At 37.8% G+C, this 11,975-nt stretch overlaps 1 long non-coding RNA gene across 1 annotated transcript; it reads left to right on the forward strand.

The window, feature by feature from the left end:
* Nucleotides 1-12: 12 nt before the first annotated feature.
* On the forward strand, nt 13-932 carry LOC311304008. The gene is made up of 2 exons (XR_014629872.1): nt 13-263; nt 374-932. It is a non-coding gene; the product is annotated as an uncharacterized lncRNA (long non-coding RNA).
* The last annotated feature ends 11,043 nt before the right edge of the window (nt 933-11,975 follow it).

Raw genomic sequence — 11,975 nt, forward strand, 5'->3', positions numbered from 1 at the left:
GCATGCGCAGATGAGAGAGAGCGTGTCAGACTAAAAGAGAGCGCAGTTTGAGACAGAGTCACACAGAGGGAGAAATAGTCGATTAAACTGTTAAAGAGAGAACATTTCCAGTTTGATATTGACTTGTGAATCTGTGGTGATAACAGCCGTGTGATATTGTCGAGTGTATGGTTGATTTCGCTGCTTATACGAGTGTGGTGTTCCTGCACGTGAGAGATCTTCCGTGGGGAAAGGAAATACAGAGACGTTGGGGAAGATTGAGCGTGAGTTACTCTGTAATATGTTATAAAAAGTTGTTGAAAGGTTAAATAACACGGTTTATTTCATATATTAATGCAACTTTGAGTAATTATTGTTCTTTATGCCGTGTTAGAGGGGAGAACAGCCACACGTGATATTGCACGTGCACCAGCTGCCACGTGAGCTTTTTCTGTGCGTTTCAAAGTCTCAATAAGAGTGAGTTTTGATCATTTTATTCTCCTAAAGTGTTTATGTATAAGTTATAAAGAATATTTGTACCTTTGTTCGTGTATACTATTTTTCTTGTGTAGTTACTGTTTGACTTGAACAGAAGGGGTCAAACTGTGTATTGTAATGTATTAATGTGGTGAAATGTGCAGATTTCTCATGTATGCTGTTTTATTTCTTTCATTAGGCACATACAGGCCACTACCGTTGTTTTTGGCACTCATTTTATTTGTTTCTGAGATTATCAATGTGAAAACCACCTTTTTATTTGTTTTGTTTTGTAAGACTCTTATTACTTTGTTTTCTGCACTCATTGGAGTCAGTTTGATAGTTTATTTTGTTATGCCAATTTCACTTATTAATTGGAATGGTTTCTAAAACTGCTTTTCTCTTGAACAAAAATATACATTAACGCTGTGTCTCATTTGAGGCTCAGTCAGGAATAAAAGAACCCGTTTTCTTTAGATGTTATGGCTGTGTCTTATTTCCTGACATAACGTTTGAACGGCCACATCTAAATTGCATAATACATAAGGAATTGCCGCTTTTCATATATTGAAAAATATTTAACAATATATTTGCTAATATATCATAATGTATGTCTTTTTATATTCAGTAATATACTTCATGATATATATAGATGTATATGTGATCAGATATGGTACTGCATGTATAATATATTGCAGATATATTTATTCACGCAGCATAAACACAGATATAAAGAGAAATATATAATTTTATACATTTCTATATTTTTTTATTTATTTACATTACTAATGTTTCATGTGTTCAAGCTATTTAACAAAAGCTTAAGCACACTTGCATGCACTATAGTATTTAGACAAAAGACTATCATAGTACAAAGAACTGCGCAGCCATAACTTTTAAAATGTATTAGTCTTGATGCGATTTGGCCAATTGTCAGCTGAACCACAGGCACTACTCTTCAGCACAATGGAAACCCCAAAAACTCAGACATACCAGAAAACCTTTTAAATTCCAAAATAATGCAACATTAAACACTAACAGATCTCCCCCTATATTAATATTGAGCAAAACACATTAAATAATACTTAATTTTAACATTTGCTCTCCTTTAACAGTCAGAAGCAAAGCATGCTGGGAACTAGAAATCTGTTTTAACTCATTCCGTGAATGTGTGTGTATATTTGTGTATGGATTCACACTTATGTGGGAACATATATGTGCAATATGCATGTAATGCTATATTTGTCTTTTGTAATTTATAAATATTGTATATGTCATTAAAGGTTGTATCAGTGATTTCAGGCCTCCCCCAAAAATTATCACATTCTTCTAATCTTTCCTAACTATCCATAGGCAGCCTAGGCTCTGAGATCTGCACACAAGAACAATTGGTTTCACCACCACTCAAAACCAAAACAAATAGTGTTCCAACCAATCACCGTTGATTGGAGGGTGTTGTGAGGTTTTGAGCCAGCTTCTTCTTCAGCTCCGACTTCGCGTGCAGCCGTGCACGAGCCCAAAACCTCACAACACCCACCCCCTGTCGGTGATTGGTTGGAACACTATTTGTTTTGGTTTTGAGTGGTTGGTGAAACCAATTGTTTTTGTGTGCAGATCTCAGAGCCTAGGCTGCCTACAGAGACGCGTTTTTTTAACGGCATGCTTATGGGGCGGGCAGCTAGCGGATCGTTAGGAAAGATTAGATGAATGTGATAAAAAAAAATTTGGGCCTGAAATCACTGATACAACCTTTAATATATAGCCATACATGGTTAATGCATATATTGCAGTATATTGCAAAATATAAGCACTAGTTTCCCATAAATGGAAATTTATTATTTAATATATCGATTATAATTTTCAGTATATTACAATATATTTTTGTTCCGTAAGGGTGTAATGCTGCCTGAATCATTATCATACACTGTTCGTTCGTTGGCCAGAGGAGAACTGGCCCCCGACTGAGCCTGGTTTCTCCCAAGGTTTTTATTTTTGCAATTCTGTCACCTGATGGTGTTTGGTTCCATGCCATTGTCGCTTTTGGCTTGCTTAGTTGGGGACACTTAATATTTGTAGGATTGAAAATAATCCAAGATATTTGAGACCAACAAAGACATTTGCTTTCCTGTTTTTCTAACCCCTCTTTCTACCACAAGGACCATCTGGAGTTCCCAAAGACACAAACAACTATAAAGGCCATCAAGGCCTGTTGGCCAAGTGTTTGTACTTTGGGGGTCTATGAATTGTCACACCTTTAGGGCAGTGGGGGAAGTTAGAATTATCTGATTGGTCAGTTTGAACGTCTCACGTTTGGGTTAAAGTCACATGGTCAGGGAAAGGATAAAAGAAGATTGTAACTCTTGCTCTGGCTCTTTTTATGCTCTGGCTCTTTGATTCTCTGGGTCCCTTTCTTGGGGCTCTCTTCCTTTACCTCCGCTTTTCTTTGTCTCTCTCTCTCTCTCTCTCTCTCTCTCTCTCTCTCTCTCTCTCTCTCTATCTATCTATCTATCTATCTATCTATCTATCTATCTTTCAGGTAACTTTTTACATGCTGGGTAAGATTAATGGTATAAGTTATCATCATCTCATACATCTATTTTGTAACAATTTTAAGTGTAACCATAACCATATTTTGTCATTAAACCGTTTCAATTACAAATAATGTGTTAACTAGTTTTGATGTGGTATTGACTTTGAAGTGCTACATATTGCAATACAATACTGTCACTCTCTTTAGCAACGCTCTCCCACATATTAAGCTATTGTAACTGCGCTTATTTCCGTCGTTGGTATAGTAGCAGTGGGTGGAATAGACAAGAAATGTACAGTTTTCTACCATCTTGCTGACAACTTTTCTTTAGGCATTCGGCAGTCTTGCAGACTGAACCGCTGCAGGAAATCCACCCTTACATATTCAACAATATTATTGATCTTCCTGTATTGACACCATTTGAACTGAGCTGGATGTTGACAGCACTCTTTTCTCCCGAGCGGCTATATATATATAAATGAACTAAATTAATACCTTTTTTTATAACAAAAATGAACCATTCACTGAACTTACTTAAGATGGACAATAATGCTACTAGATCTGCTGTACAGCCGAAAAAAAAACTTTGTTGCATTATTTTCTTGTTATCACTGTAAAGCTGCTTTGAAACAGTCAGTATTGTAAAAAGCGCTATATAAATAAAGGTGACTTGACTTGGGAGGAGGCTTTTATGGTTTCTAGAAGATACTTGCTGTGTCCCAATTCAAAGGCTCCTCCAAATGCGGCCTTCATTTCCCATGAAATGAAGGATACAACAGACGGATCCTACGCAGCCTTGCATTCCTCAGAATTCCACCAGCGCCATTGACAATAGGATTTTTATTTTATTTTTTTGAAATTGCCGTATTACACTTTTAAACTTAAGTATTATTGGGTTTCAACTTATTCAAATATCTAATGATACAAATGTAAAAATAAAAAAACTTTAAAGCAGTTCAAAGGTAGACATATCTTACTAAGATGCGATTATATATAGTTTATACTCTTTATACTACAGAAATGGACCATGGTGAACATAGACAGTTTAATATAACTTTCAAAAAAGTCTAGTGTCACTCATCAATGGCAGCTGTCACAGTTGCTAGGCGACACGAACAGTCCTCATTAGGCAGGACTGTCTCATTTCAGCAATGCTCAGTCCAACCTTCATGGCCTTCGAAGGTGTGGCCTTTGAATGGGGACACAGCCACTGTGTCGTCTGTATGATTCGAGAGGTTTTATTTAAAATTATTCACTGCATTTACAGGGTATGGGTTTGATTTCAATACCCCTATGTATATTAGTTCTTCATTTTTGTGTCATCAATTTTGTCGTTTATTTTATTATTACCATTATTTATATGCTGATTTTGTACTGTTCCTATTATTATTGTTGTTGTTATTTTTTATTTTATTTGTTGTTTCACTAAATAAAGCATTTTTTAAAAAAGCAGCTTCAAGTTAAACACACCCATTTTGATTATGAGGGTACATGAATTAAACAATAAAATGATGTGCATGGATAAATCATTTATAATAAATACTCCAATATTCCATAAAAAAAAGATTGGTGGTGGAAGTGGTGGAAGATTGCCAAAATGGTAAAGTTATGGAAGATTTTCTAGATTTAGAGAACCTAACGATGGAATGTTAATTATGGAAATGCAACAAGAATGGATATGGCATCAGTGATATGGTTTTAATTTAACTTTATATCTCAAAATCTTGCTAGAATTAGTAACTGGAATTGAATAATACTCCAATGGGTAGTGATCACTTCCCTGTAATATGCAAATTAGGAGTGGAAGTAGATATAGCAAATAGAGAAATAATACATAGGTGAAAATTCAAAACAGCAGATTGGAATATTTGTGAAGAAAAATAGCTTGCTTTAAATTATGTAAATTAAGATATTAAGGAATTAAATGATTAAATATGTGCAGTTGTTATTGATACTGCAGAAGAGATTATTGGAAAAAAATACAGAAAAGTATAAGAAGAAAGCAGTCCCCTGGAGGACAGAAGAATGTACTAAAGCATTAAGGGATAGAAAAAGTGCATTAAGAAAAGAAAGGAAAACATGGTAAAACTTTACAATAAGGTTAATTTGTTAACATTAGTTAATGTATTAAGTAACATGAACTAACAATGAGCATTACATTTGTTACAGTGTTTATTGCAATGTTAACAAATACAACCTATTAGTAAATGTTTAAATTATTATTAACTGAGAGTAATTAATGCTGTAAGAAGTATTGTTCATTCTTAGTTCATGTTAAAGGTAGTTAACTAATGTTAACTATTGACCCTTCCCACTAAACATCAGACGTCTATTGGACAGGCAGATCATGTCTATATTGCGTCAGTCGGTCCAAGACCAATTTTTGACCTTTATGCAACATGCAATCTAGGTCTGCTATTTGGACATCTAACCATGACCCCACCTGGACGTCAATATAATGTTTAATATTTGAACGCCGGAATAGGTAATTTTCTGGATGTTATGTGGACGTCTAAAACAGGTGCAGGAAATTGACATGATCTAGGTTTGCAAAGTTACCTCCAAATGAGGTCTTTTCTACGCCATGTTTGGAAGTCAGATTTTGGTTCCCTGAAGGTGCAGACTGTGACGCCATGTCAAATCACGTCAATTTCCTCCACCTGTCTGAGACGTCCAGTCTCAGACAGGTGGAGGAAATTGACGTGATCTAGGTTTGCAAAGTTACCTCCAAATGAGGTCTTTTCTACGTCATGTTTGGAAGTCAGATTTTGTTTCCCTGAAGGTGCAGACTGTGACGCCATGTGGACGTCTAAGACAGGTGGAGGAAATTGACATGATCTAGGTTTGCAAAGTTACCTCCAAATGAGGTCTTTTCTACGTCATGTTTGGAAGTCAGATTTTGGTTCCCTGAAGGTGCAGACTGTAACGCCATGTGGACGTCTAAGACAGGTGGAGGAAATTGACATGAACAATGAATGTAGGGAAATGTTTGATTGACTGAGGCATTAATCATTGACATGCTTAGCTTCGTGAATGCATTTTTTTATGTTAAATATTAACATTGTTTTTCAACGTGATTCATGAGTAGCCTAGGTCTAAAGCAGAAGTAGTTTGCACGTCGTGATGACGTCCGGAATTGGTCCGCATATATATATGAAACAGGAAGTCCCGCCTGCGGTATGGTAGTTCCACAGGAAACACCACAGGAAAAGTGAACGGCAGCAACTTTAAGCAAGAGATAAATCTGAAAAATCCTTGTTTCAAGGTAGTTTCGGTCAACTTAGTGAAGTTTATGTTAAATTATGCATTACTAATTTTAGCTGTTTTAGCGTTATTGTCTTAAACTAGCCTACCTAAACCTGTTGTGGGGGAGGGAGTGCATCTCCACCAGCTAGCGTTAGCTAAACATTGGCCATAGTTAGCCTACTTTTGAAAACAACTTTCGCACTGCACCGAAGCTTAACAAGTAGCAGCTAACATCATTCCGCTACATGTTTTGCACAAATATCTCTCAAAGCTCCAGACTGCGACCAAAATTCGAGACAGTGCGACTGAATTTTACATCTAGTCGCACATGTGCGACCAGTACAAGGAGTAAAGAAAACTAAAAGAAATCTGCCCGACAACAGAATGTTTGCAAATCCAAAGCATTTCGCAGCGCGGAATCCTATGTAAACGCTCGCTTTTGATGTAGTGCAAAGTGAAGGTAAGCGTCAAAAGACCCAGGAATAATATTCATGTGCGATCAAAAAGAAGATGAGGTAAGCAATTATCAGTGAGTAGAATTTGGAAATATTCTATAAATAGACAAAGTCGATAACTGTGGTAGGCTATAATGCCACTGATTTGTTCCCTAATTTAAAGGATAATTCCGGTGAAAAATTAACCTAGGTGTAATTAACACATGGTTACCGAGTCGATCGTTCCCTGGGATGCGTTTTCATGATAATCGAATGTAAAGAGTTTTATCTCTAAAAACAGATTAGCTTATAACACTAGTATATGGGGCACAGTGCAAGTAAAAGTAAATCGCTAGTTAATACCACTAACAAGGCTCAAAATAGCCTCACACTAACACGGTAGCATAATGAGGGTCCCTACATGCAAAACGAAGCATGGAGAACTTTGTAAGTGTACAGACAGTTTAATAAGAAGATACTTTATAAAGACAGTACATTACGCGTTTATAGGCAGGCGTCATCTTGGAAAACAGTCTCGACTAGTCGAGCCACGAACGCCGTGCAAACTAAATTCAAGTCTGTTTTTGGCTGGCTCTGAACACTTTTATTAACCTTTATATGTTGATGCCACTTACTTGCAGGGGGGGAGGGGCTTCTCACTGTCTCCAGTTATATTAATACCTCCATGGCGTAAACCCCCCTGACTGACATGACTGTGTGTATGCAGAATATTATTTGTGTATGTGTTTGTGGCCACAGAACATACTTTCTCCTATTGATTTCTAAATGTAAATTCTTTTCCTTTAGACTCTTCTCTAATGCCGTAATGGCATCTTTTAATATGAAGAGGAGGGGGCAAAAAGGCAAGAGACCTTTCAGAAACACAAAAATATACAGAGCACTACAAGGTAAGGCCAGATAAAAAAAGAATGAGGGACTTGATGTATGACTGCAGAGTGCCTTTGTATGATAGTAATTATGTGTGTTTTTGTACTTGTGCAGATGGAGTTATGAAGTTCGACCAAACTGCTACGGAGGACTCCATTAGAACTTTCACCTCAGAACACGCACTACAAAGAAGTGGAGGTGGAGGGTTCACTCCACATAGTCACTGATCATGTGCTGAACACAGAGAATATATATATATATATATATATATATACACACACACACACACACACACACACACACACACAGCAATCAGTTACTCAGTCACTCAACTTTTGCACCTTGTTTTGCACAGATTCAGTTTAGCACTTGTGTGATAGTTGTTTAACTGAAATTGTACAGATCATACAGTGATTTACAAAAAATTAAAAATTAAAATGATTGGGGAGTGAATTGATTTCTTAAACCTCTGTGCATAACTGTATGCCTATCCCTTTCCAGAGGGTGGAGGGCCTGTTTTCTGTACCAGTTAATTTTCCTGTAGCTTTGTTTGGCTCAGAGGCAGGTTTGAACTGGAAATGGATGGATTAGGCTACATTGGAATGTTTCCAGTTATGTGGTGGTAAGGAAAGCAATCAAATGAAGTTACAGAAAAATGAACTGGAACAGTTGAAATGAGACAAAGGTTATGAACAGTGCAGTATACAAGCACTGTCTGCACCTCCAGAGGTCCTCTGGACGTTAATACAGGACGTTTGTTTGACGACTAAATAACACATAATTTGGCGTCACAGTCTGCACCTTTAAGGTATCAAAATGGGATGTCCACAATGACCACATTTGGAGTACAATTAGCCCTTATACCGAGATCCGATGGACGTTAATACAGGATGTTTGTTGGACGACTAAATAAGACGTCATTTGGTGTCACAGTCTGCACCTTTAAGGTACCAAACTTGGAAGTCCTCAATGACCACATTTGGAGTATATTTAGCCCAATACAGAGGTCCTCTGGTCGTTAGTACAGGACGATCATTAGACGACAAAAAAAGACGTCGTCTGGCGTTACAGTCTACACCCATAGGGGACCAAAATAAGACATCCACAACGACCATATCTGGACTACATTTAGCCCTTAAACAGAAGTCCTGTGGAAGTCGATACAGGAAGTTCGGTAGACGGCGGAAAAATACGTTGATTATATCAGTCTGCACAGATTATGCACAGTCTGCACCCTCCTGATACCGACATAGGACGGACAAGCACACCGTTGAAACTACGTCATCTGGAGGTAACTTTGCGCAGGGGGTTATTGTAAAGTGTTACCGAAAACATTAGCATTCAATGATTTTATTAAGTATAAGAGAGCACAGGCCTTAGCCTTAGTAAGGAAAAATGTGGAGAAAATTATGTGTACTATAGGAGAAAAGATAGACGTAAGTGATTTATTGGGAATGATCAGGAAGATAGGTGGAACCCAAATATGTAATAATAATAACTTCCTGTTTCAATCAATGACGGTAAGCAAATTGTTCCTAACAGTGAAAAAGCAGAAGAATTAGTAAGAACATTTATTAAAGTACATAGTAAAGGAAATGTATCAAATGAAATGAGGAGGCACAGGGAGCAATGTTTGATAGAGAACCCAGAAATTTTGAGGAGGAAAGATGTTTTTTGGATCCGCTACGAATGTATTATTTTGAATTGAAACAAGTGTTAGTGGGATTTAAACATACTTCTCCAGGAAAGGATGAAGTATGTTGTGAAATGATTAGAAACCTATCACATATATCACTGAACATTATTTTAACTTTTTAACAGGATATGAATAGAAGGAAAGCTTCTGGAAACATGGAGTCATTGGATTCAGTTATATGCCTAGAAACAGAAATCAGAAAAGCAATAGTAAATAAAGAAGTGTTATATGGTGTATTCTTTGATATTGAGAAGGCATATGACATGATGTGGAAGGGGGGCCTTTTAATGAAAATGGAAAAAATGGGAATTACAGGTGAAACACAAAAAATTTGAATATCGTGCAAAAGTTTATTTATTTCAGTAATTCAACTTAAAAGGTGAAACTAATATATTATATATACTCATTTCATGCAAAGTGAGATATTTCAAGCCTTTATTTGTTATAATTTTGATGATTATGGCTTACAGCTTATGAAAACCCTATATTCAAAATCTCAGAAAATTAGAATATTACATGAAATCAATAAAAAAAAGGATTTTAAATACAGAAAAGTCTGCCCTCTGAAAAGTATAATCATGCATATGTATAACAAATAGGAAAGGGAAGACACATTGCAACATTGTGACGGCCCAGATCCGGCCCACATCTGGCACATGAGGAATGATGATCTGGCCCACATGCAGCATGGAATGACTGTTGCCAGATCTGGGGTCTCATTTATAAAACTGTGCGTAGGATCCTTACTAAAAGTGTACGTGCACCCAAAAGCCAAAAATGGTGTACGGCAAAAAAAATTCAGACTTATAAAACCGTGTACACGCCAGAACCTGCACAAAATTCCCTTAATAAATCCCAGTCAGCGGAAGATTGTGCGCATATGCGTCTCCACCCCGAAATAACCATATATGGAGCATACAATGCCTAGGTTTACTATGCATATCCTCATCTGCATATAATTTGCATAATTATGCATATTCATCCACGTTATACCATGTTTTACGGATGTGGCGTCACATTACATTGCTAAAAATCATTATCATAGTATCATAATCATAGTAGCCTATATCCTTGCCTTGTTTTTGAATAAATCAATTAAATAGTATAAAATAAATTTTAGAGAAAGTTTTTCTCAATCTTTTCCACTGGCCAAATAGTATTGCCAAATTACCTGGTTGCGATAATTTACAGAACAGCTTGGTCTCTTTTGAATTCCCTAAAACGATGATATCAAGAAGAGGCGGATTCATTTTGTGAAGAACCACCTTGATGGAGAGCTGAGGATCACCACCAACAGTGTAGTGAACGTTTTACAAACTTTCATCGGAGACAACTGGGATTCACTGATAATCCACTGCAACTAGGCTGCATTCCAGTCCACTTTTAGACACGCACTTGCGAACTTCCCTAAGCACTTCCCCTCAGGGGAATCCCTGGCGCCATTTTGAAGTGCGTTCCACTTCATTAAGTGGATGAGGGAAGTTCATATGAACAGACCCACATTCCCTCAAATTTTGAGAGAGGGAGCGAGTCTACCTCATATACACTTCAGGCACCTATATGTCCCACAATGCAGTATGATTGTGACGTCACCGCATATCTCGTCTAATCACCACTACAACAAACAACTGGGAGGTGACGGCGAGATGGCGTCGACGTAACATCACTCGGTTGTCGCTCTGCAATATGAAGTAGCAAACCTCATTTTCTTTTTAACAATTAACACGAATTGAGGGCTTTCAAATGCTATCCTAATACTTGACAACTCTGAGACTTCTTGAAGAAGATATTTTTCTACGTGTTTCCTTACTTTTTTGGCTTTTTAAAAAAGTTGGCTGAAAGTTAGTGGCTAACTTTACAAACCACTTTCTGATAACCTAACGGCTAACTTTACAAACGGACACTTCTTCTACTCGGCCAGTAGCCCTCGGTTGACCCTCGTATTCTTGAAAAATGGACAAAGAGGAAGATATTAGCAGCATTATGCACTCATACGCCAAAAAGGCTCCGCAGGTCGAAGAAGGCGAGATGGAGGTAACTTTGCCGGAGCAGGAGGGCTCGGACTCGGCACTACCATTGCCAAACGCGCCGAAGCTGCGAGCCGCCAAGAGAAGTAAAACAATTGATGACAATGAAGGTCAGTCTGTGCCCAATTCTGTTCTGCTAATAGTAATGGAGAGGGTTGAAAAAATGCAAGAAGAGTCATTGAGGAGGTTGCAGTCGTTGGAGGCGACAGTTAAAGACAATACTTGCTCCATAAAAAGTGTCACTGACGCTATGGAATATATGGGGAAAGAAATAAAAGAAGCAGCAGACAAAGTCGAAACCCTAGAGAAAAAAGTTGGAGTCTTGGAGAAAGAAAACGGGGTGCTCCGTGACAGGTGCAATGAACTTGATAATTACAAGAGGAGGTGGAATCTACGCGTCGCTGGGGTCAAGGAACAAGCAGGAGAAAATGTTTAAAAAAAGATGGTGGACCTATTCAGCCAGGGTTAGACATCGCAAACCAACTGGCCTTTTCTGTGGACATCGCTCACAGACTTGGACCCCGCTCGGGAGAGGCACATTCCAACCGCCGTATCATTGTGCAGTTTCTATCACGAACCCACAGAGACAAGATTTGGAAGGATGCCAGAACATCGACCGTACTCAAGGAAAGGAAAATTAAAATCCTCGAAGACCTGACCCAAGATGCCAAGGATGCCAGGAACAAATTGTGGCCGCT

Source organism: Rutilus rutilus (genome assembly GCF_951802725.1).
Source record: "Rutilus rutilus genome assembly, chromosome: 14".
Taxonomy (NCBI): Eukaryota; Metazoa; Chordata; class Actinopteri; order Cypriniformes; family Leuciscidae; genus Rutilus; species Rutilus rutilus.